The sequence below is a fragment of the Astatotilapia calliptera genome, chromosome 19 (assembly GCF_964374335.1).
Source record: "Astatotilapia calliptera chromosome 19, fAstCal68.1, whole genome shotgun sequence".
In the NCBI taxonomy this organism is placed as follows: Eukaryota; Metazoa; Chordata; class Actinopteri; order Cichliformes; family Cichlidae; genus Astatotilapia; species Astatotilapia calliptera.
The window spans coordinates 16,807,165-16,833,475 of NC_137440.1; the positions used below are offsets into that span (position 1 = coordinate 16,807,165).

General features: G+C 42.4%; 1 long non-coding RNA gene across 1 annotated transcript; it reads right to left on the bottom strand.

Annotated features, from left to right (window-relative positions):
* Positions 1–8,733: 8,733 nt before the first annotated feature.
* LOC113011550 (uncharacterized) lies at positions 8,734–22,741 on the bottom strand. Its single transcript, XR_013903718.1, has 3 exons — positions 22,421–22,741; positions 17,600–17,679; positions 8,734–10,343 (listed from the first exon to the last, which is right to left on the bottom strand). It is a non-coding gene; the product is annotated as an uncharacterized LOC113011550 (long non-coding RNA).
* Positions 22,742–26,311: the final 3,570 nt, after the last annotated feature.

The following is a 26,311-nucleotide window of genomic DNA, read 5'->3' on the forward strand; positions in this document are numbered from 1 at the left end:
TGGGTGTGAAAAACTAACTACTGTTTTTCAGGAGCGGGTGTGGCCCAGGAGGCTCAAGTAGGTGCACCTGTTCTCCATTTTGCAATCACTGAGAGTACTCGAACCCAGCACTCACCAATACCCACTGCCAGACTGTTAACCTCTTTCATGTGATAATGTTGTGCAGCTGACAGCAATGGGCAAAGCAACGTTTTGGAAAACACTGAAATGTTTGAAGCAGTTTTGCTGGGATTACATTGACAACAATCTCCACAGTGACACCTATTGGTCACATTTTGCTATCATCACTACTGTAGATACTGTAGACGCTATTCTGTGAAACAGTTATACTGTCAACTATTGTACAGTTCTAACAAGGTTACATATTATACCAGAAAATCAGACATGATCATCACTGAAATAATTTGGTGAATTCTTCAAACAATACTGCAAGAAAAACTCTGAGGCTGTTTAAGAAGCAGCAAGTAGCCCACCTATCGCAAGTGGGATGAAACGCACCAGAACCAAAATTAGCTGCATGTGCTCACATGATGTGGGTGTTTTGAACCACTCTTGGGTATTCCATAAACTCAGTGCCAAAATATCATTATGGAGTATTCCTTCTCTACATACTGATTGCAATTGTTTCATGATCTGCTCACCTATTTGTGTCATGGTCCTGGGTCTCTTGACCCAGCGTTTTAAGTTTGAGTTTATTTTGTTCATTAGGTTATCTAGGTTCATTTGGTTATTAGACTCCTTGTGTTTTCTTCCCCTGTATTTAAGCTTCCCCTCACCCTTCGTGTTTCATGCTGCGTGTCTTATGTTATCAAGTTTGTATTATTATGCCTAAGTGTTTCTAGTTATTATTTTCCCCTCGTGTTTCCAACCATGTTAAATCTCCCCTGCTCTTCATGCGTTTCATGTCTGTCTTACGTTGTCAAGTTCGGGTTGTCATGTCTATGTCTCATTATGTTTCCTGTTTTATTGTGAAGAGGTCTGGTGTTCTGTGTTCATCATGTTCAGTTTTACTCTCCCACTGTGACGTCATTATGTTCATGTGTGCCAGCTGTTTCCTCATGTGTCTCCACTTCCCCTAATCACCTCCTGTGTATTTAAGTCCTCTGTTTTTCAGTGTGTGATTGTCAGGTCGTCTGTTGTCCACGCCATGTTTCCCATGCCATGCTTCCAAGTTTCTTGCCTAGGTTTTTCTTATTGCTTGTTTAGATTCCCCAGTTTAGGTTTGTGTTAATTTTGCTTCAGTTTTCCTTGCCCTTTGTTTGTACCTCTTCTACTAGCCTTATTAAACGGCTCGCCTTTTGTTAACATTTCAAGTTCTGTTCCTTGGCGTCTGCGTTTTGGGTCCTTTTTCAATTCATACAGTCTGCCCTCGCCAGACTGTGACAGAACGACCTGACCATGCTGGACCCAGCGGACATTTATTTCAGTGACTTTTTTGAATTCAAGATTCGTGTTACACAGCTTCGTGGACTTTGGATTATCTCCTGTGCAGGGAAGCAGGGGGAGGAGAAGGAGGCTATTCGGGCTCAGTTGACCCGGATAGCCACGGCTAACCCAGGTTTTATGGACTGCCTGCCTGCAGATTTAAAGAAGTTTGCTACAGCCACGAACTCCTCTGCCTCACCATCATCGTCTGAGCAGGTGCCCAGTGTGCAGGCTGAATCACACCAGCCCTGCGGTGATGCAGCTCTTCCTTCACCGGCTACAGGAGTAAGAGTCGGCTTATTCAGTCTCTCACCTGTCTCCATGTCCATGTCGCCACTGCAGCAGAGAAGTGCTGCGTTTCCCTCACCTCAACCGGTGGCTGCTTCCAGTGCTACATTCATCTCAGCTGTAGCGGCGCCGGCCTCCACAACCACCGCTTCCAGGAGGAGGCGGCGTCCAGGTCGTCACCACGGCTCACAGCAACATGAGGTGGGTGATTGTATTCTGAATCCACGCGTTTTTTCTAAGGACAATATTGGAACAAACACTGCCTTAAAGGTTCATGGGCATGTTTATGAAATGACTAAGACTACAAAATCACCAGCCAAGTCTTCCACTGAATATCTTATCCCTCTGCACAATTACCTAGCATCCCTGTGTATTGATCATGCTACGAACTTTGCTTCCAAGAAGCCAAATTATAAGACTGTTTGCACTGGAAGTGCTAGCCATGAGGCTCAGCTAAGCCACTGTGGGACCGAGATCCAGGCCAGGTTGGAGCCAGGGGCTGAGTTGGAGTTTGTGCAGCCTATTTCAGTGTCAGCCGGAGGGCCCGGGGAGCCCGTCCAGCTTCAAGCTTCGTCTGCTGGAGGTTCAGGAGAACCCAGCCAGCTTCATGCTTCGTCTGCTGGAGGTTCAGGAGAACCCAGCCAGCTTCATGCTTCGTCTGCTGGAGGTTCAGGAGAACCCAGCCAGCTTCATGCTTCGTCTGCTGGAGGTTCAGGAGAACCCAGCCAGCTTCATGCTTCGTCTGCTGGCGGGCCCGAGGAGCCCGTCCAGCCTCACGCCACGTCAGCTGGCGGGCCCGAGGAGCCCGTCCAGCCTCACGCCACGTCAGCTGGCGGGCCCGAGGAGCCCGTCCAGCCTCACGCCACGTCAGCTGGCGGGCCCGAGGAGCCCGTCCAGCCTCACGCCACGTCAGCTGGCGGGCCCGAGGAGCCCGTCTGGCCACCTTCTGCTTCACCACCTGTGGCTGCCTCACTGTCACCTGGTTCTGCCTCTGCTACGCCAGGACCAGCTCCAGCCTGTGCTTCGCCAGCCGCAGGACCTCCTCCAGCCTGTGCTTCGCCAGCCGCAGGACCTCCAGCCTGTGCTTCGCCAGCCGCAGGACCTCCAGCCTGTGCTTCGCCAGCCGCAGGACCTCCAGCCTGTGCTTCGCCAGCCGCAGGACCTCCAGCCTGTGCTTCGCCAGCCGCAGGACCTCCAGCCTCGCCTGGTCCAGCCGCAGGACCTCCAGCCTCGCCTGGTCCAGCCGCAGGACCTCCAGCCTCGCCTGGTCCAGCCGCAGGACCTCCAGCCTCGCCTGGTCCAGCCGCAGGACCTCCAGCCTCGCCTGGTCCAGCCGCAGGACCTCCAGCCTCGCCTGGTCCAGCCGCAGGACCTTCAGCCTCGCCTGGTCCTGTTGCGCCAGCTGGAGGTTCAGCCAAGCCAGTCCAGCATCCCTCCACGCCATCGACTGCAGCGCCATTATCTGGTCCTGCCTCGCCTGGTCCTGCCACGACCCAGCCAGTGGTCGACGCCACGCCCCTGCTCGTCTCGCCCGCCACGACCCAGCCAGTGGTCGACGCCACGCCTCTGCTCGTCCCGCCAGCCAAGCCACCCGACGGGTCACGTCCACATCCACACTGCCGCCGGCCGCCAGCCAAGCCACCAGAGTGTGGCCAGCCATGCTTGCTTCTCCACTGCCGCCTTCCACATGGCCAGCCCCCTGAACCCTTGAACTATGGACTACTGTGCCATCGGCCTCCAGGTCGGCCACCTGAACTACTGTGCCATGAACTCCCTTTCTGCCGAGATCATGGTCGCCCTCCTGAAACAGGGTCTCGGACTCTTAAGCCCTTGTGTTTGGACTGAGTGCTTCAGATTCTTTGTTTTTGTGGTTTTGTTTCAGGCCCTCCGTCCTGGACCCCCGCCGCCCGCCCTGGGTGGGTTGTTTTGGTTGTGTTTCATGTTTGTTTTCTTGTTGCTGCATTTCTTCATGGTTTTGGGCGTCTGGAATCCGCCCTTGAAGGGGGGGCTCTGTCATGGTCCTGGGTCTCTTGACCCAGCGTTTTAAGTTTGAGTTTATTTTGTTCATTAGGTTATCTAGGTTCATTTGGTTATTAGACTCCTTGTGTTTTCTTCCCCTGTATTTAAGCTTCCCCTCACCCTTCGTGTTTCATGCTGCATGTCTTATGTTATCAAGTTTGTATTATTATGCCTAAGTGTTTCTAGTTATTATTTTCCCCTCGTGTTTCCAACCATGTTAAATCTCCCCTGCTCTTCATGCGTTTCATGTCTGTCTTACGTTGTCAAGTTCGGGTTGTCATGTCTATGTCTCATTATGTTTCCTGTTTTATTGTGAAGAGGTCTGGTGTTCTGTGTTCATGTTCAGTTTTACTCTCCCACTGTGACGTCATTATGTTCATGTGTGCCAGCTGTTTCCTCATGTGTCTCCACTTCCCCTAATCACCTCCTGTGTATTTAAGTCCTCTGTTTTCAGTGTGTGATTGTCAGGTCGTCTGTTGTCCACGCCATGCTTCCAAGTTTCTTGCCTAGGTTTTTCTTATTGCTTGTTTAGATTCCCCAGTTTAGGTTTGTGTTAATTTTGCTTCAGTTTGCCTTGCCCTTTGTTTGTACCTCTTCTACTAGCCTTATTAAACGGCTCGCCTTTTGTTAACATTTCAAGTTCTGTTCCCTGTTCCTTGGTGTCTGCGTTTTGGGTCCTTTTTCAATTCATACAGTCTGCCCTCGCCAGACTGTGACAATTTGACATCCTTCCTGTTTTGGTTTTGGTGTACCTGCCTGAGCCATTCTCCCACACACTCCCAGGGAGACAAACCTGCCTCGGAAACTTGGAAACAAAGAGTTGAGCCTCTATCAAGGAAGTGCAATGAAAGACTCCCCAGGCTAAGTAATAAGCTACTAACCTGAACATTCTACATTAAAGAAAGACACAGCTGTTCAAGTAGTGAATTGCTCAGCTGTATTAAATATCTCTCCCTGAGAAAACTATAAAAGACTTGCAAGCTTTTGTGATAAGCAACTCACCCGAGTATCCCAATCTTCAAAATGAACCAGATTTTGGCACACAACTATCTGGTAGATTCAAGGAAAGACAAAGGTAAGTTCGCTTAGCAAGAAGCACATGGACCTTGCAGAACAGTGCTCCTGTTGAAAGACTGTCAGACTCAGTTCCAATCTGGTGACATTCAGAGTCATACTGTATAATTTATATACTTTTCAAACTCATCAGACTTTTCAACCCTTCATGTCTGCATTTGTCATGTTTGTCCTGTCACTCTGGTTTTTCTCTTGTAGTTTGTCACCAAGGTGAAATTTTTTTTTTTGGTCCAGAAAGAGACAAAAGAAAGAACTGATGCATGCCAAACCCATCTCGAGGCTATAGTGCCACTTTTCGCTCTTATTTATTTTTTAACATTTTGTTCTCTGGTATCTGTCCCAATCCTGAGTACTTCTGACATCCATCACTTCTGTGGCACATTACAACATCAAAGTGGGAGGTTACTGTCTTTATTTATGCAATTCATTCATTCCCACTCAGCACCCCCAGCCTTCGCCACCCTGTAAAAGCCGAGCATGATAGCTGCCAGCAGCTCTCCTCAGAAGTAATTTTGTTTGAACTAATGAGCGAAGAGAGAGGATCCCGCTCTGCGTTTGCTTTTAAACACCTTTGATGAATGACTCCTGTCCCAGTGGCTTGTGCTGTCATTAGCTTGACACCAGATAGAAGTGAAGTCCTAAAAGAAAATGGAAAATTGATTTACCTCAATTTTCATCCGGAGCAAACAGTTCATCCCCGTAATCCCACGCGACGGTGCGCAGAGCGATTAGAAAACTGCCGGCGTGTGCTTCCTGTCGTACTCATGTGGAAAAGCACCATTCTAATCAGCAGTTATGCCATCGTTTCACTGTGCTGCACCACTATTAATGTGATATAAAAGACAGTCACCCAAGCTGGAGTTTAATTTCAGCAACAATTCAATGGGACTTATTTTGAAAGCTCGTTCTACTCTAATTGTATTATATTTGAGCATATGTTCTGGGCCTCGGTTAGAGAAACATTTGGGGATTCATGAAAAGGCTGAATATTTGATTGAACCTAGACAAAATACCTGTATGAATACATGACTGTTTCACTTATGCAAAGTCTTGCTCATGTAATTAAATTATAGAAAACAGCAGTATGAGTTTCTGTTACAATCAGTGATAGAACTCGGGTCTTTTATCCTGGGTGCCTTGCTCAGAGAAAAATGCAACTTTCAAACCAATTCAAAGTGCCATGCATGCATGGTGCAATAAAACAAAAAATAGCCCATCTATCCATCCATCACCCACCTTACTCCGATGTTTTTTTCTACAACTACAGCACCCTTTTTGATGTTGTAGATGTCTGTAGACTCTGGAACAGTCTTCACATTGATAAGCTCATGGACTAAAGAGGCTCAGGAAAAGACTCTGGCTTTCCCTTCCTGTTGCTTTAAATTTCAGACATCAGAGAATTAAATGTCTGAATCATTGTGTGAGGAAGTGTTCTACAATTGGTGTCTTTATATTTGTATGATTGTATAAAAAAAATGCTGGAACAAATCAGTTTATGTAGGTTTTAAACAACGCCCAATTTTAATAAGAAACATTATGAGCAGGGGCATAAAGGGGCCTGGAATAATCTAGAAAATGAATCCACCTCCATCAGGTAATCAGTAAATAAATCTGATAATATAAACTACTATTACTACTATGAACTACTATTAAATAAGATCTTTCTCTTATTTATGAAAGTTCATTTAGACAGCTCTTTAAATAACTGCCAATATAAGTGATCGTGTGTGTTTAAATATAGCTTCAGAGTAACAGGACTTGCTTCTGTTAACCTGGGAAATGTCACCTTTGTATTAGTTTTTTACTGGTTGGCGGCTGGAAAGCAGGTATAATGTCAAGCACATGTGAATGTTTTCTACAGTCGTCGGTTTATAAATTGCAGAATGTTGTGACTAAATCTGTAGAGAGCACCAGCACAGCTCAGCTGACCATGGCCTGTTCACAAGAAAACAAATCTACTGGAGCTCACAGCAGAAATTATTACGTGACTTATTTCTGAGTGAGTTATTTTCCCCTGCTGCACTGCTACAAAGAAACTTAGGGATCCTCCACCAGCCAAATCCCACTTTAACCCCTGGCTCTATCCCTATCAAAGACACTGTCACAAACAGCAGCTCTGAAGCTTATAGGTTCACTACACACCTAAACAGGCAGAGCGAAACAGCCACAGTTATTCTGTATAAAACTGTTTGATTTGGCCAGTTGCAAAAGTTTTCTATGAAGTGGGGTATGTATATGGACAGCAGAACACGAAAACAAAACCGTTGGAAACACAAAAACAGTGAAGCTAAATGAACAGGGGATAAGAGCTATCCAAAATATGGCAAACATCACCATTGTTTCTTTCTTTATTGCAAATTGACTGTTTTCACCATCTGCTTCTTCTTCTCTGCTATGACTTTATGGATTATTGTTAGTGCAGCCTGAGGCCAAATGCCATTTCAATTCAGACAGCTCATCAAGACAAGTGACAAGAGTTGAGGTGTGAATGTGTTGCAATGTGAAGTTGTTGAACTCTCACTTTAAAGAGCAGCCATGCCCCTATATAGCATTTTAGGGATTGTTATCCTGTAGCCCTCCAAATTTTAACATCTCCAGTCCATCCTCATCCCCGTCAGTGTCATTCTTACAGTCTTCTTTTTGAACAGAATCAAGCCAAACCAGTAAAAATCAGTAATTCCCTTTTGAAAGCCTGAAAAGTTTAAAGCAAGAAGTTTCTATCGTCAAGAATAAATAGCTGGTCCATTCATTAAGCTCCCATTCATTTAGGCTGCCCACTCTTCTGTTTCATGTCTTTTCTTAAGCAGAAATTGTCTCAGGCACTGTTTTGTCACAAAAACAGCCACCATAAAAAGCTTAAAATGTGGCAGTGGGGTGTGGTTTTTGGCACACCTGTAGGATAGAGAGGCAAGCGAGGAGGAGAGTGGCATCTTGCATGCATCTATTGACTAACTTCTTCTTTTATATGATAAGTACAGGGTTGGACACACACACACACACATACAAACACACACAGACTAGGCTACAGCACAGCAGGCACTGAAAGGAGGTCTGGAAAGAGTTGCAACATTAAGTGGATAGCAAAACGTGTGCTACAAGGCATAAAGGCAAATGTTTATTGCTTATGCTACCATATATAAAGGTTCCCACAACTAAGCCGTGTGTTCAGTTCTTCATAATGATAAAATGAATCCCTTGCTCATATATCCTCCTGCCTCCAGCCAGCCATCAGTTATAGCACACATCATCACATTATCATTGTGTTTGTTGGTTTATCAGGGCTAAAATAGAGAATCCATTATCATACACTCTCTGAGTTTACGACGAGCTCGGATTCTGTTCTTATGGATTTGTTTTTCAATGAGCAATTTAAAATAGCAACTTAACACATGCTTATGTGTGGGATCACGTACAAAGCAATTTTTTTCTGATCTTTTTCATTAAATTGCCTCATTTTTGACAGCAGAGGTGATGAAACACGAGGCAATTTGTTCCGTGCATAAACAGGAATGTGAAAATAGTCTAAAATGCTAATAATTACCTATCAAAATATAGAGCTACAGGTTTTATTGACTTACCTTACTACAAATTGATATCTACAGTCAGATGCTCTATAACATGGCACTTGTATCCATTTGTGGCTGGTGACACAAGTAGACCTACCCACAGAATTTCCAGCTAATGAGCTGCTGGGCAGACGAAGAAGAAAAAGCATATTGAAGAGAAAGCAAGCACAAGGAATTTTCAGTCACATATGGCGAACAATAATATTTTGAAGTACAAAAATATTATTATTATTGAAGTACAAATTTTATGTGTAACATATTTAAGCATATTTAAGCACCCGGCATTAGACAGCCTCTGATTTTTTCTTTAACGATACACTACAGTTAACACGAAGTACCAGGAAACATCATTCGAAGGAGATGTAATGTCTTTCACCAGGTATGGATGTTGGGTGAAATGTAGGGGTGAAGACCCAGATGCAGTATGGAAGAGGTTGTCTTACAATTAAAAAGGTGAGCTTTTAAGGTGGACATCTCATTCTTAATCCATAAGGTTTAATATGATGTCAGCCTACCCAAACTTAAAATCAACCGAACACATTTGAAACTTAAAGGGGTTTTTATGTCACAGGACGATAGTGTCAGGGAGATTTAATGTGTGATAGCTTAGTAAAGTTAGTAATATATTAATTGATCGGCTAGTGAGAGACCGTATTAATTGAGTTTATGAGAAACAGACTGTGATAGTTACATTATATTGCAGTGCATTTCACTGAATTACCAATGAAATGTTAATACAACAGAGGAAAATTAGCATTTTAAACACATTACATTCACAGCTTGCCATCTTTAACAATCTCACAGTTTTTTCTTGCTTTGTTGTTTGGGGGTTTCTCCAAATCATGTTGATGATCATAATTACTGTTTCACAAAACCTCACTTTGCCCATCTCTAACTGCGACAAGGACTGAGGGAAAAACTGAACTATTTATATACAGGGAACTGCTTAGGGAATAAGACACAGGAGAAAGTAACCACACACATGTTAAGATAATCAGGATAATTAGAGGTAGAGAGACATGAGACAGAACTAAGGCATGCCATGACAATCCATCCATCCATCCTCAGGGTTGCAGAGGAGGGACCTATTCCACCTGCCAGAGGGTAAGGGGCGAGGTGCTCCCTGGACAGGTTTGTTTCAGAGAAAAGAAACCTACAAGAAAAATATTAAAGTGTCACGGTGACGGAGGGAGCGCGGACGGCAGAGGTGAATGTTTAACAAAAGGTGAGCCTTTACTGTTGATTGCAAAAACACTACAAAACACAAGGGAAACAGGGAACTGAGGAATACAAAGAAAACCCTAAACTGGAAATGACTAAACATGAAACTGGAAACAGAACTGCAAAAAACCTGGAAAAGCAGGGGGGGGGAGCTACACGGGGCTGATGACCAGAAGTAACACAGGGGAAACCACAGATGATCCGACGCAGGACAGGGGGAAACACACGCTATATATACATACACAAGGCAACGAGGGAAATGCACAACAGGAGGGAGACACAGCAGAACCTAATTAGACATGACGAGACACGGAGGAAGCAAAACAGAATACAATGACATAAGACACAGACTGTCAAAGTAAAACAGGAAACAACAGAGACGCAGATACCCGACAATTCTACTTAAGTACAGTAACAAAGTATTTTTTCTTCATTACCTCCCACCTCTGACCTTAGCACACAAGAACATCAAAAGATAAACATAAAGAACAAAATAAAACAGAACAAAATAATATACCTATCACCTGTCTATCAAATTTCCCTGTTTCATTTATAGTGTATGAGTTCACCACAAGTGCTCTCGAGGCACTTTATATTGCAAATTAAACCCCTTCAGCCTTAAAGAGAGAAATCCAGCAATTAGACATTTCCCTAAGAATAGCACTAGGCAATGGTGGGAACAGGAAGAGACTTCTGGCATAACGAGGCTCAGGAAACGGCAGTCAACGGCTGTGACTTGTTGGGGGGATACTGGGAAAAGATAGAAAAAAAGAGAACCTACAGAGTTAAAAAAAAAAACAAAAAAAAACAAATGAGCACAAAATACACAAGAGAGGAGATAAAAGTTAATGGCATTCAATAGCAGCATATAAACACAATTATAATGAAAATAGCTAAATGAAAAAAGTAATGTTCACTGCACTTTGGGAACTAGCAGATTGTTCAGGTTCACTAGATGCAGTCTTATCAAAAATTAAGGTTGTTTTCAAATTTTCAAAGTAGAGAGAGTCTGTGTCCTAAACCCAAACTAGGAGGTGGTGCAAAAGGAGAGGGGCTTGAAATCTTTGGAACCACCAGTAGGCCTGAAGTCTGATGGCTGAGTTCTCTATTAGGATAATATGGTACTATGAGGTCTTCTTTTTTTTTTTTTTTCTTAAATGACATCAGAAACAGCAGTATGCGACATTACGTGATGGCAGAGCTTCAGTTCATCCTTTGTCATTTTTTTTTTTTTTTTTTTTTTTTAATAAATAGGACAGGGGGAATGAATGAGAGAAAGAGGGGGAGAGAAAGAAAGAAAACCAAAGGGGAGAAGAGACGGTGAGAAGGGGGGGGAAGAGAGAGAAAAAAAAAAAAAAGAACTCCTGGGTCACCTGTATGGAGAAAAAAAAAAAAACAAACAAAAAAAACAAACAGAGGAGACAGCAAACAACAAAGAGCAACATAATAATAGAGAAAACAAAGCACCATCACAATAAACTAGCTGGTCATAGATATCAATATTTACTAAATAATAAACGATATTGTGCAGCACGCAAGATAGACAGCGCACAGTGTGCTTTGAGGCAGCAGCCAAGAAAGCTTTAGTCCGCGTCTGTGAATACCCATGTGTGCATACCTCTGTGGATCAGCGCGCTTGCATTCCAAAGGTTTCTCCATGTAATGATCTGCTAGGGAGTGTGGGGGGGCCACAGCCCCGTCCTCCAGGGTGTGAAGTGGGTATGGAGGAGATCAGAACTCCAGACATCCAGAGGCCCCCAGAACACAAGAGACCATGGAAGACCAACAGAGGGGCAGCCGCGCCACTGTTCCAGTAAGAGCTGAGGAGAGTCCCAGATGAGGGCTCGCCCAGCAGCCGCGGAGCAGAAGTCAGGGGGAGTTGCAGTGACGCGCCCGTGAGCTCCGCCGGCCCCCAGCTGTGCCTGAGTGACCGAGCCCCAGGCCGAGAGGCCGGGGGCACCCCACCTCCAAAGGGGCCCGAGCGAGCCCCAGGCCCCAGGCCCCGACAAGCGGCCGCCAAGGAGTGAGCCGGTGTGAACCCGGACGCCCACCCCCAGACACAAAGAACCACCAACACACCGACACCTGAGGGAGTCCGCCACCGGCAGGGGAAGTGGTGGTGGGTGGAGATAGGCCTCCAAACCTTGGAGGGCCTGAGGTGTCCCCAGAGAGGTGGCGTCTGATACCCAACCTGACATATAGACACAGACATACAGGCACACACAGACACAAACATCCATTCCCACCCTCATGCTCTCATATGCACTTACTCCACACTCAACCAACGTGGAGACAGACATAAAGAGACGCTGTACACACAATCACACTCCCCAAGCGTACTCTACAAACCGGGTCTAGGTACCCTTGCCCCTGGAGGGGGGAATTGCACCCAGACCCAGGTGGTGTTACCCTTTTCCCTGCGGTGGGGAGAGGCAGACCACCCCGACTCCGCAGCAGCAGGGAGGCCCCACACCCCAGACCGCAGTCGGACGGCCAACTCCTTCTACTAGCCCTCCCGCTCCAGCAGGCCGCAGAGAATGGGGGTGGGAGAAGACTCCAAACCTCCCTCCACCCGCTCATTGTAGTGTTGATGCATATGTGTTCTAAGGTGCAATTAAAACCCAGGAGGGCATGGAGCTACCTGCCAAGGAGCAGCAGGTAAGCGCATAGTCCCTCCTGCTAGCCCTCAATGACTAAGTGTATTTAAAATTGAGAGGTGGGCAACGACGTCAGGGGTGAGGTATACACCCTGATGGTAATTTGGACTCCGTGATTGTGCCCACCCCCAAGATCCTATATGTATGTGTAATGAGAGTGTGAATAATGTGAATGTCTAAGTTGTGGGATAAAATTGAGGCAGAGGCAGCCAGAAGGGGACGGGGGGGGGGGGGGGGGGGGTAGCCTCCTCTGCACCCTGGTGACATACCCCCACTCCAAGGCCCTGCATGTGTGGGTGGTTGTGGAGGAGCGGGAAGAGGGAGGCAGCTGGAGATGGGGAGGGAAGGAAGGGAGGGGCAGGTAACCCCTCCCTGGGGCCAGCTCCCCCGCTGACCCCAGTAGGCACTCCCACCCTTCACGACCCGCCAGGGAAGGGGGGCCCAGGCCCATCAGACCGGGGCCCAGTGCAGTAGCGCCCTCCGGCTCCACAGAGCCCTGGACAGTCCACCCAACCCCACCACAGAGAAAACTGCACCCACCCCACCATCCACACATCTTCCAGACTACATAAGACGGTAAACGCCCAGGCTGAGATCTTCCTCCACCTCTCCTGTATCTCCCCCTCCTGCAGAGAGTTCCTGAAGAGAAGAAAGCTCCTGCAAGATGTGACCATCCCCCCCCACCAGTTGAAGAGCCCCCCAGGCGGCTCGACGCACCGGCGGCACCCTGCTCCAGGGCCGGGCCCCCATGCACCCACCCACCCACAACCCCGGCAACACACCAACCAGGACCCAAGCCCCCGAGGCCCGGCCCGGGCCCCAGCCCAGAGACGGAGCGCCCCCAGAACCTCACGCCCATCCCGGACCCACCCAGGGGCAGCCAGGTTGCCAGGTCAGTAACCCACGTCCGTCAGCACAGACCCTCCCCTAGCCCCGCTGCACGCAGCCGCGAGGAAACAGTCACCTGAGAGCCAACAGAGCCCTCAACCGGACGTGACCGCTACCCCGGGTTGAGCCCCCCAAGGAAGATGCCTCCGGGGAACCCCCCGACGCCCTAAGCCTGTCCCTACCCCCTCACCAATCACAACAGTGAAGGCGGGACCAAACTATGACCCCCCACCCCCACTAGGTGATGGAGCTGATAAAAGGGGCCCAGAGCAATTGATCTAATGTGGTGGCAGAGGCTGTGTCAAGACTAATGTAATCTAATAGATAATTTCTATATTGGTTAGAATTAAGATTATTTTTATTTTTCCAGTTCATGAGGACTGTTTTCTTGGCTATGCATAGGGCAGTGAAGATCATATGGGCTATATTCTTTTCTGAAGTGACATTATCTAAGCTGCCCAGTAGACACACTAAGGGGGAAGTTGGAATGTTACATTTCAGACACTTTGATAAGTCTTCACATATCTCGCGCCAAAACTTTTGCACTGGTGGACAGAACCAAAGAGCGTGGATGTAATTGTCTGGTGTATTGCCTTGACAGTGTGAGCAGTTGTTGGAAGATGTAAAGCCCATCTTGAACATCCGATGACCTGTATAGTGCACTCTATGAAGTATTTTGTACTGTATTAATTGCAGACTGGGATTTTTAATTAATTTAAAAGTTTTTAAGCAAATCTGAGACCAGAAGTTTTGGTCTAGGTTGACTGATAAATCTGCTTCCCACTTTGCAGTAGGAAGGGATATTGATTCATCTAATTTAGAAAGTGTTCTGTATATTTTAGATAATAATTTGGGGGATTTAAGAGTAAGAAAATGTGCCGCACTTAGTGGTGTTTGTAATTCAACTTGACTGAGGTTAAATTTCTTTTTTACTATGGATTTAATTTGTTGATATTCTAAAAACCTTGTCTTGTTGATCCCATATTGTTCAACTAGTCTGTCAAATGGAATAAATTCTGTTCCCTCTAATATATGTTCTAAGTATTTAATTCCTTTACAACTCCATTCTGGGAAATTAATCATATTATTGTTTTGTAATATGTCAGGGTTATTCCAGATAGGTGTACGTTTGCATGGGATTAATGAAGACTCCGTTATTTTTAGAAACTCCCACCATGCTGTCAGAGAAAAGCTGATGTTGATACTTTTAAAGCATTCATGTCTTTTGATGTTTGAGCTAATAAATGGTAGGTCTGAAATCTCTAGATCCTTGCATAGTGCCTGTTCAACATCTAGCCAGGGCTCAACTAAGAAGGTATGTTTTAACCATTCTGAGATGAACTGAAGCCTGTTGGCTAAGAAGTATTGGTGAAAATTAGGCAGATCTAATCCTCCTCTATCCTTGGTTCTTTGTAGCGTTTTTAAGCTAATACGCGGGGGTTTATCTTTCCAAAGGAATTTGGAAATATATGAATCCAGAGATCTGAACCAATCTTGTGATGGTTTGTTAGGGATCATCAAAAATAAGTAATTTATTTTTGGCAAGATCATCATTTTTATAGTGGCGACCCTTCCCATGAGTGATATGGGTAAAGATTTCCATCTAGTCAGATCGCCTTCTACTTTCTTTAGAAGTGGGATGTGGTTTAGTTTAGTTAAGTCTGAAAGCTTAGGAGAAACATTAATACCTAAATATTTAATATTTCCGGATTGCAGTGGGGCAGAGGAAGAATTATGGAAGGAGCAGTTAATGGGGAGAACTGTAGATTTTGGCCAGTTAATTGAATAATCTGAAACTCTTGAAAACTATGAGGTCTTAAAGGTAAGGCTTCCTTGAGAAGGGCTTAAAAATTAGTTTCAAATTTATTAGGGAGCCAGTGAAGAGACAGTGATATAGAATATGATGTCTCTTTCTAGTCCCTGTTAGTACTCTGTGATGTGAAATCTTAGGACAGTCTGTTAATAAGGAATTACAATATCCTAACATAGAAGTAGCAAACTGATGAACTAATTTTTCAGCATCACTCTAAAACAGAGTGTTTGTTTGAAAAGTAGCTTCAGGTTTCCACACACTAATGCTAAAAGCAAAGCCATTCAGAGTGTCTATCTAGTTAGTTTCTGATCCAATTACCTCACTTTTGTCAGAATTTAGAGGTAGAACATTTTAGGTCATTTAGGAATGGCTTTAAGACATTTCTGTAGTTTATCTAATTGATTTGTATCTTGCTTCATAGATAAATATTACTGAGCATCATCTGTATAGCAATGGAAATATATTCTGGGGTGTTTTTTTAGCAATACTGCATCAGGGAAGCAGGTATAAAGAGGAATATTGGTCATAGAACCTTGTGGAAATCTTTTGTGTGTCAGGAAGCAGAAATTAAACACAACCAAAATGAGTAATGGATTTAATATCGAATTATTAAGAAATTTAGTTTCCATCAAACCTATATATCAGCAGCTGCTGATTAAGAATTAGGCTATTGATTAAGATTATGAAAACAGGGCTTGTTATTTTTAATGCATCAGGACACTCTTTCTTGAACATTCAAATTGGAAAACGTAAAAACTGGATCTCAGCCGAATGAGGTTTTTACTGAAAGAATTTCTGACACCTGACAGTTCTGCCTTCAAGAAATATTTCTACAAGCTGTTTGTTTTCCTGGATGACACAAGCGGCCCATCCTGTCTGTAAGAGCAAGTGAGATGGCAGTTCTTCTGTGTGGCATTTATCACACATACACATATTATAGTTCATATACACACACACACAAATACATACTGATGCAGTTCACTGAGTCTCTGTACATTTATTTGCACTCCTCCCTTCTCTGTCTTCTGTCCCTGTTCTCCTGTGGCAAGTTGAAGGGATCAACAAACAAATCAGACTACAAGATCGCACAGACCTTCAACCCATCCTCCTCTTTCCACCTGCATGCTACTAATTTGTTTTTGTTTTGTTTTTTTGCTTTACTCTTAGGACACAGTATTTTACACCAGTAAGTTTTCACTATGACTATGGCCACCTTAGCTAGTCAGCCAGGCAGCTAGCTAACCAACTTTTGTAGAGCAAGCTTCCATGTCAGTACAACGCAGTTGCAGTGTTTGAACTACACAGAGTTCAAAGTGTATGTAGCTGACATCAGTATTGTGACTTTGCCTGGCAGTTAGCGTTTCCACAATATAAAAGTTTTGGTTTGGGAACTGTCAAAATGAGATAACACTGCCACCACAAGCCCAAATTGTTAATTGCAACATTTAACTTTAACTTTGAGCACTCGTTTTTCAAGCATTCATTATAAAAATAAATAAATCAAAAGAAGCTCTTAAATATGAATTTCATGTCTACATACATCATGTTAAGACTGAAACAAGAGTTAAATGTTCGGGGTATGCAGAAAGCAAATTAAAGAAACTGCACTGGTTTTGCAATGCAGTGCAGACTAATTAGTCTTACTTTTTTTTAAGCTTGTATAATAAGCTTGGTGAGCTCAGACTCTTTCATTTTAATGTAACCTTGTGTGCATGTGGTTTCAGTATTATGTTTCTCTTCAGAAACAACTTGTATACACAAAATTCTCTTGTGTAACTTTGGCTTGAGGGCAAATTTCAATAAATTCAGTATAGTGCACTTTGTACACTACACCTAAACTTTTATACTAAACTAACGAGCGAGTGTTCTTGAGAGGAGTGAAGAAATGGTGAACTAGTCTGTCCTTTAAATATGTCAAAGTAAAAGTCGCCTGCAGGTGCAATAGAATAAATCCATTATCTGACAAAAATAACAAAGTAAAAGTCATATCAGCATTTTCTGCTTAATTTCCACTCTATTGTTATTTTCCCATTAGCCTGACAAAGCACTGGAACTGAAAATTCTCTTTTCCTTTAACAAGAAAACAAGTCTTTTGCCCTCATTCGTCTCTCTGTGTGCATTTCACCCAGGTATCTGCACTAATTGGGATAAGACAAACATGAATTTGACATAATGAATATATTCATTTTGGTGACCCCGAGACCTTTAATGCAGTCCCATCATCTGTCCAAATGTACATGTCTTCATGCATTATTCATTCATCCCTGACCCATTCCTTTTAAATGAACAAAATTCTATGCACAGTCATGGCTGCAGAAAGACATTTTAAAAAGAAACATCAAACATTTCTGTCTCTTTGCAGGAATCAAAAGATGATAAAGTCTGTTTTTTAGATTATTTACTTTTGAAAAATCCTTGGGGCATGAACAAGGACTTGTTGATGTACTTTTGATGGAGGTTCCTTACTATATTTAATGTGTGATATTACAGTGGTTTGGACTAATTATTTCTATTTTTGTATTATAGTTAACTCATTTTCCTTCTCTTCTTCTAATGTATATTTTGTAGTTTATTTTATATATATTTATTATATACATTTATTAAGGATGTGCATGACTAGTTGATTAGATGTTTAAACATTAACTCACTAAAATGTGTTGCAGCCATCCTCCATTAGGCAGGGCTGCAGTGCTGGCACACGCCCGCACCCCTGCAGCGTTCTCTCTCTCTGTGTGATGGAAAGTTGAACACAAAGACAAAGTGGAAAGTAAGACAGATTACAGCAGTAATGAACGATTGTATTTAGCCTTTGTCAGAGCAAACTGTTACATAGCCAGGCATGTGGACATGAACCTGCATAGGAAGAAGGGTGCTGGGACTAGCATTGCTAATGATAGGTTGTCAAAAAAAGAAACTACAACTGGGTTATTCAAGACTCTGACTGACAGTTTAAAATAGCCCTCAAATTTAAACACTTGCACAGTCTTTAAATTTACCCATTAGACTGCGCTCAACTAACTGTTTAGTTGTTGTTGTTAGATTAGCTTTTTTGAATTAAGTAGTATTAGTTGATAAGTAGAAGACAATGATTGGATGGATGGATGGATGGATGGATGGATGGATGGATGAATGGGTCAATAGTGGTCCAAAACATGGGTTGCATGTGTGGTGATAAGTGTGTGCTATTTCCTCCACTGGTGTGAAGACATATCTCCCAGCTATTATTAACAGTCTCCATTGGCTGATACTCTTTATATGTATGGCTAGACTTGTTTAGTTGTTTTCTACTTCATACATTCACATTCATGATGTTGTTTGCTACATGTTTTATGATGACTACAACCAAAAACTCTGACTTAAGTTGGAGTGGAACCACAAGGCCACTATATGTGACTAACTATATAATTGTGTTCTCTGCTTGGATTAATGATGACATTACCAGCTGAGCGGCTGATTAGGCCTTGTCGGCAGTTAACCTACTACAAATTGCTTTCAAGCTAGCTTGATTTTAATGCAGTTATTTCAAGCAACAACAGCAAAGAGGATATGTAAAATATTTTTCAGCATTACTAGAAGGCTCTGAGGATCACAGCCATACATGGAGTGCAGAATTACTAGGCAAGTTGTATTTTTGAGGAATAATTTTATTATTGAACAACAACCATGTTCTCAATGAACCCAAAAAACTCATTAATATCAAAGCTGAATGTTTTTGGAAGTAGTTTTTAGTTTGTTTTTGGTTTTAGCTATTTTAGGGGGATATCTGTGTGTGCAGGTGACTATTACTGTGCATAATTATTAGGCAACTTAACAAAAAACAAATATATACCCATTTACATTATTTATTTTTACCAGTGAAACCAATATTACATCTCCACATTCACAAATATACATTTCTGACATTCAAAAACAAAACAAAAACAAATCAGCGACCAATATAGCCACCTTTCTTTGCAAGGACACTCAAAAGCCTGCCATCCATGGATTCTGTCAGTGTTTTGATCTGTTCACCATCAACATTGCGTGCAGCAGCAACCACAGCCTCCCAGACACTGTTCAGAGAGGTGTACTGTTTTCCCTCCTTGTAAATCTCACATTTGATGATGGACCACAGGTTCTCAATGGGGTTCAGATCAGGTGAACAAGGAGGCCATGTCATTAGTTTTTCTTCTTTTATGCCCTTTCTTGCCAGCCACGCTGTGGAGTACTTGGACGCGTGTGATGGAGCATTGTCCTGCATGGAAATCATGTTTTTCTTGAAGGATGCAGACTTCTTCCTGTACCACTGCTTGAAGAAGGTGTCTTCCAGAAACTGGCAGTAGGACTGGGAGTTGAGCTTGACTCCATCCTCAACCCGAAAAGGCCCCACAAGCTCATCTTTGATGATACCAGCCCAAACCAGTACTCCACCTCCACCTTGCTGGCGTCTGAGTCGGACTGGAGCTCTCTGCCCTTTACCAATCCAGCCACGGGCCCATCCATCTGGCCCATCAAGACTCACTCTCATTTCATCAGTCCATAAAACCTTAGAAAAATCAGTCTTGAGATATTTCTTGGCCCAGTCTTGACGTTTCAGCTTGTGTGTCTTGTTCAGTGGTGGTCGTCTTTCAGCCTTTCTTACCTTGGCCATGTCTCTGAGTATTGCACACCTTGTGCTTTTGGGCACTCCAGTGATGTTGCAGCTCTGAAATATGGCCAAACTGGTGGCAAGTGGCATCTTGGCAGCTGCACGCTTGACTTTTCTCAGTTCATGGGCAGTTATTTTGCGCCTTGGTTTTTTCACACGCTTCTTGCGACCCTGTTGACTATTTTGAATGAAACGCTTGATTGTTCGATGATCACGCTTCAGAAGCTTTGCAGTTTTGAGACTGATGCATCCCTCTGCAAGATATCTCACTATTTTTGACTTTTCTGAGCCTGCCAAGTCCTTCTTTTGACCCATTTTGCCAAAGGAAAGGACGTTGCCTAATAATTCTGCACACCTGATATAGGGTGTTGATGTCATTAGACCACACCCCTTCTCATTACAGAGATGCACATCACCTAATATGCTTAATTGGTAGTAGGCTTTCGAGCCTATACAGCTTGGAGTAAGACAACATGCATGAAGAGGATGATGTGGACAAAATACTCATTTGCTTAATAATTCTGCACTCCCTGTATTTAGTGTTCAGTGATAACCGCTGTCACCGGCCAAATAGAGGGCTACACCAAGAAAAGGCAAGGTTACTGAGCTCCAACAACTGACTCAAAAAAAAGACATGTGCGCACTCATCACACACATCAAAATACTGACGGTAGAGACATGTTGCTGTAGCTATCCTCGGGCAGCTCATGCAGAGAATCTTTCAATTCTGGTCACTCTGTAACTTGACCTTCTGCATTGTGGCAGCTGGCTTTATTTGAATGAAATGGCCCTGGGTATTCCAGTGCGACTGTCACATAATGCTGCAAACAATTCAAATTAATAAACAATATTCATTAAAACTGAGTAAAGTTCCAATCCCAGGGAATTATGCACATTAAAAAACTAAACAATATTGACATCTAGTGGTTTAATTTTAATTAATTTACTGTCAATTGCAATTTAGAAAAGTCATTTATAATATAATTAGCACACAGTTTGGCCTGGATGTGATTGGAGAAAATTTAGGCAGGAAAAAAAACAAAAATATGATGTGTCAGAATAAAACCTTCATCCATCCATTTTCTTAATCACTTATTCAACCAGGGTTCAGTGGGACTGGAACACAGCTGACATTGGGCAAGTAGTGGAGCGCCCTTTGGACAAGTTGACAGCCCATGAAAAGGCTAACACAAGTATTTCTATTCATCCCAAATAGAGCTGTTTAAATATATGACAACTAAACAACAATTACTATTACACATAATTAAAATCTTCTACAGTAAAAATTACAGAAATTATGTTAGCTGACATCTGGCAGCATATCCTCCTTCTACTCATGTGATGTAAATGCATTTCTGCACACACATATCAAGTCTTTTACAGGAATGTAACTAACAGCTGAGGCTGATAGTAATACCACCAATTAAGTAAGAAAGCAATAAGTAAAGTTATTTTTGATAGTGTTTTTACACAGTAGTCACAAGGTGCTGTATAATCAAAAGATAAAAATGTAGGAATAATTACAATGCAATTAATAGAGAATTTAAATTCAGTTAGTAGCAATACAAAAAAAAAGTTAAAATACAGAACAATACAGAATATAATAAACCTGAAAACAGTTAACATCAGCAACAATCTAACAATCAATTTAACTGATTTTTAAATGAGTCAGCTAAGCGAGTGCTGGAGTGGGAAACTGTTGGTGCCACTGACTGAAAGGCTCTGCATCCCCAGTTCTCACTCTTGCATGAGGAACAACCAAATCAGAGGAGATAAATAGTCTGAAACTTTTCCATTTAGTGCTCTATATTTAAGTACAATAATTTTAAAACCAATTCCAAAATCTACTAAAAGAAAAGGAGTAATGTGAGCGTGCTTAGTATCATGTGTATGGGTCTTGCACCAGCATATTTTTATAGCTTGGAAACATAAGAGACGATCTAACTACACTGGTATATAGAGCATTACAGTAATCTAGGCGTGATGACACAAATGCATAAACAATTGTCTTCCGTTCAGCTGACTATAGCTGGCTGCTTAGAAATGTTCCAGAAGTTTGACTAATTCTAGATTGTAGTTCAGGAGGAACTACAAGACCAAGACAATACCAAGACCAGAGGGTATTGAGACCAAGACCAAGACAGACTGAGTCAAGACCAAGACAAAGTCGAGGCGAGACCAAGACTGAGACAAAAAAAGTCTTTAAACTGCAGCCAGATGCTGCTTCGTTTAAGGGTGTCAGGCATATTTATGTGTTTTTGAATTATGTGTTTTCAAATTCGATACAACCTGAGTTGTTGACATTGTATCAAATTTGCATATAGACCAAGCCTACATTTGAATTCTGTTTTTATATTTCATCTTTACTTGCTATAGATTGTTTAAAACCACAGATGCTGCAGCTGAAAGATCGAAAAATCTTAATGAAATACTCGATTATAATCCATCCGAATCTCCCATGTCTTAATAATAGATTTGTGATATTGATCAGTCTGTTAACTCACACAATCTACATTTTGCCATTTCTTTTGTGCCTTCAAATAGATTAGACTTTATTATTACTCTGATTCTTGGCCATTCCAACAAGTTGATCCTGTTCATCTGGACGTAGTATTTTCAGTGGCAGAAATGTTTCTTCGCTCATCCAAGTCACTTCTTCACTCTCAGCTTATTGCCAGTTCTAGATCTTGGCCAGTTTTACTGACCAAAAGCGCTTAAAGTGCACACGCTTTCTTCCCATACACACTCATGCTGCTGATTTCTCTGTAGCAGTTGTCTTACTTTTAGCCTGTATTATGCATTTATCCTAATACTTTCTAATATTATAAGTCAGTACACTTACCATTATTTGTGATTGCTCAGATCCTGTCATTGCCATCACATTCACAAGAACTGGAGGAAATCCAAGACTTTTGAAGTTGATTCAGCCACTGAAAAAATAAAATAAAAGTAAAAATCTTTGTTAGTACCGCTGCATGCTCCTCTAACCAATAGAATAAAACCTGAATCTTCTGGTTGAAGTAGTAATCACTGTTCCACCATGTTGCCCAAGCATGTGGGAACAACAGTTTTTACTGCCCAGAACTGCCTGAGTGAAAAGGCTCACCAAGCAACACACAATGAAAAATAACCTCACCAATACATTCATCCAATCACCAGCATGAGTTCCATTAATTCATTTAAAATGCTAAGTATGCACAGCACCTGCAAAAGGCTTACCAGACTGCAGCCATCGTTAGTGTTCAGTTAATCAGCTGTTCCTTTTCGTCTTTGACCTTGAAAAGGAATTCCCATTAGTTGACAGCTTCAGTTTAAATCTTAATAAATAAAGTTGATGATTTAAGGCACAGCTAATAAAATGCTTAGTTTGATTACCTTCTTTCTTTAAATATGAGATGATACATAATATGAACTGAAGTAAATAAGAGCAAAGGTCTCGATGTGAAGCGGGAAATGTATTATTTTTAGATATACAGCTTTATTAACATGACAGCACTTCCTCAACAGTGTTAGATTACTTTAAAAAGTAGTGTTAAATTCTACTATGGTATCTCAGTGTACAAATTAAGGCCTTGCACTGTACTAATTAATGGATTTTTAAAATGTCACTGTGACAAATACTGAAAAAGGATCGTGCCTTCAGAGTGGTTTGAAGTGTAAAATCACAGTAATTTCTGTGTCACCAAAATGCTCCAGCTCAAGCTGCCATCGCTGAAGATTTCCTTTAACATGCACAAACCTGCTGTGCGATGCTGTAAACACTTCTAAAAGCTAAGAAAGTGTTTACTGTTGCAGGAAATGACTTCGGGTGACATTTAGCACCTATAAAAAAAGCTAATAAATTGGACAGTTCTGAGTGAAAACCCAGAAGTACAGCATATTTGTAGGGATTTCAGACTAAAATGTAAAATATGGAATTAAAGGAGGACAATTATTCCTGCCCCTGACAGCGTAGAGTGATGTAAATAATAAGTGGGATGTTGAGATGTCAGACTGAAAGTAAATAATGTAACACCTTTCCTGTTTATGACTCTTGATGTTGACTGAATTACCTGAGAGATGCAATGAAATATGTAATATACTCTTGTCAAAATGTCTTCAAGCACTAGATGAGACATTTCTCAGGTAGCAGGAGGCTCTTTCTCACGTCACGCATAATTCCCTATGGATGGGGGTGGGGTAAGTTTGCTGCAGCCGCCATCGCTTGTCAAGACACTCAAGAGGCTATTTGTTATTCCTTGTCTGTGAGAGGGACTGACATTTCCCATTGGCAGTTGGAGCACATCTAGCAGCGCCCTCTGCCCCCTTCATCTCTTGTGGTTTGCTCAGCTGAAATGGGACGAAGCTTGCAGGGGCTTATAGAAATTCACCGGGGAACTCTGGCAGGACCACATCCATGGATTTCATGACAGATGTGCTTTGGTATTGTTGTGCTATGATCGCCTCCGGACACTAGTGGATCACCTTATTACATACATTTACACAGGAAATGGAAGCATGAAGATAATATTTGAGCCCAGCGAGCAAGTTAAAACTTCTCCATGCTTCCATTCCATGCATGGACAGAAGCTGGGAAAAAAGAGCAGTAGGTACAGTTTGGATATTGCTGTATGGATTGATGCTTTTCTGGGCTTTATTATTGAATGGGAACGTTCTCTAGTGGCATGATGTATTTCTTTTTTATTGTGTTACTGAATACCTATTTTACCTGTGTTACTTCAACAGATGTGTTAAGACTGATAGACCAAAAATAGAAAACATCAGGTAGAGCTAATCAGAATAAGCATAATGTATACATGCTAAGTGCACAAATGTACTTTTATGATTTTTTTAGTGGTTGCACTTGGCTCTCTCTCATTACAGTTATATTTTAGAAATTGTATCTGCTGTGGCAAAAAGTACATGAAGTGAAGTAGACCATGCATTCACATACAGACCAGGGGTTAGTAATACAGGAACCTACTGCAAAGATATGTGGGCTGCAGTTTTTGTATAGATGGAAGAAAGACCACTCAAGGCTACCAGAAAGCACCACTCTGCCAAACAGAAATTGAACAAATCACTACATTCATAAACAGCCTTCGAGTCAGTCGAAAGTTGTTGCGGTCACCGGAGGGAGTTTAGACATGCAGAGCGAGACATACAGCCTGATCTGCTAGATGCAAAATAAGAAGTTGCATGAATCTGACACACTTCAAGCATTAGCGTATGAGAACTGCAAGTTTAGTTTCCAGATAGGCACCGGGTGTGGTCTTCTGCTTCAAGGTCTTTGTCACACTTTCAGAGATCCTATTTTATATATCTTGATTGTAACAAGTATCATTTTTTTTATTATTTGAGTTACTGTTGCAATCAGGGTTTGCTGATTAATTATTTGCATTAACAAGCAGTTATTTATCTAATAAGCGTACCTAATAGAAGTAAGTGTAGACATTAGTCAGAAATAACAGGAACAATACATAAACCTCTATTAAATGATGGAGGCTTAAATCATGTAGCTTTTACTGTATGCAGACTAATCCTGCTCACTTCAGTGAGTCACCCCCGAAACACTCCATCTGAGCCAGGAAAAAACTCGGGCAGTAATGGAGCTGCAATACAAGCCTAAGTTTATATTTTTTCACATTCAGGAAAGCCAAATGTTCTATTCCTATTAAATACCATTAAACCAAAGGTGTCTTGGGAGGCCTGAGATTTCTCAATTAAAAAGAAAACAGAACACATATTTTCTCACTGAAGCGAAACTCCCTCAACAAATAAGGGAGCTAACAAAAACCTGTTGGCAACATTTTAATGATGTAATAGTTCTTCAGCCAGAGCAGGCAGAGTCAAAAGTAGTTAGAAGTGGGGTCACAGGCTAAAATTTAATTGATCCATTTTCTTTTAAAGTTTTAAAATTCCTCAAATCCGGTCAATCCCAATTCTCAGCAGACACCTCATACCTAACACAAACAATTTCATTATTTTCATGATATGAATTTCTTTAACAGACCAAATCTATGTTTTCCCACCGAGTTCTATTCAAAACCTTCTCCACATATTTCTACATAACATACAGGTCAGTTCAAGTGGTTGACCAACCTCTCTTTTCTTACCTTGGTGGAGCAGATGCAACACAGTGGGTGGACTGGTACTTTTGCTCTTTGATTCCTGCATACCATTTGCATCATGTCAAGAGCCCTGACTCCAGGTCAGCGCCCACGGTGCCTGTAAAAGCAGGTTTGTCGGTACACCTTTCCCAAAGTCTGTAACAGTGGGAGATAATGAGATGACAAAACACTGGCTGCCTGGTTTTCATTGCTTAAAATGTTGCTGTGCTGTTAAAAAGTTTGAACTATTGTAGCTATGAATTATGCATGTTATTCATTATTAATGCACACTCATAAATACATTATTCAGTGTGCAGAAAGCCTAGTGTTCATTCACACAATTAAAGCATTAGTGGAACAATGACATTTTATATAACATTTCATGAATGGTTAACCACTAGTACTGATGACTCCGGGTAACCAGCAATCAACGATCACTGAGAGGAGGACGGGGTTTTCTCTTTCCCCAGCTGCAACCATCTACAGTTCAACCACAAGCTCTGTTAATGAGCTAACATCTCCTCTCTGAATTATCTACACTCTTATAGGCCTGAAGTGGTGTCAATACCACGACAGGAAGACGTCTCTCTTGGGAGCTTTTAATGAACAGACTGAACAGCTCTCCCACATCTTAGAGACCCTGC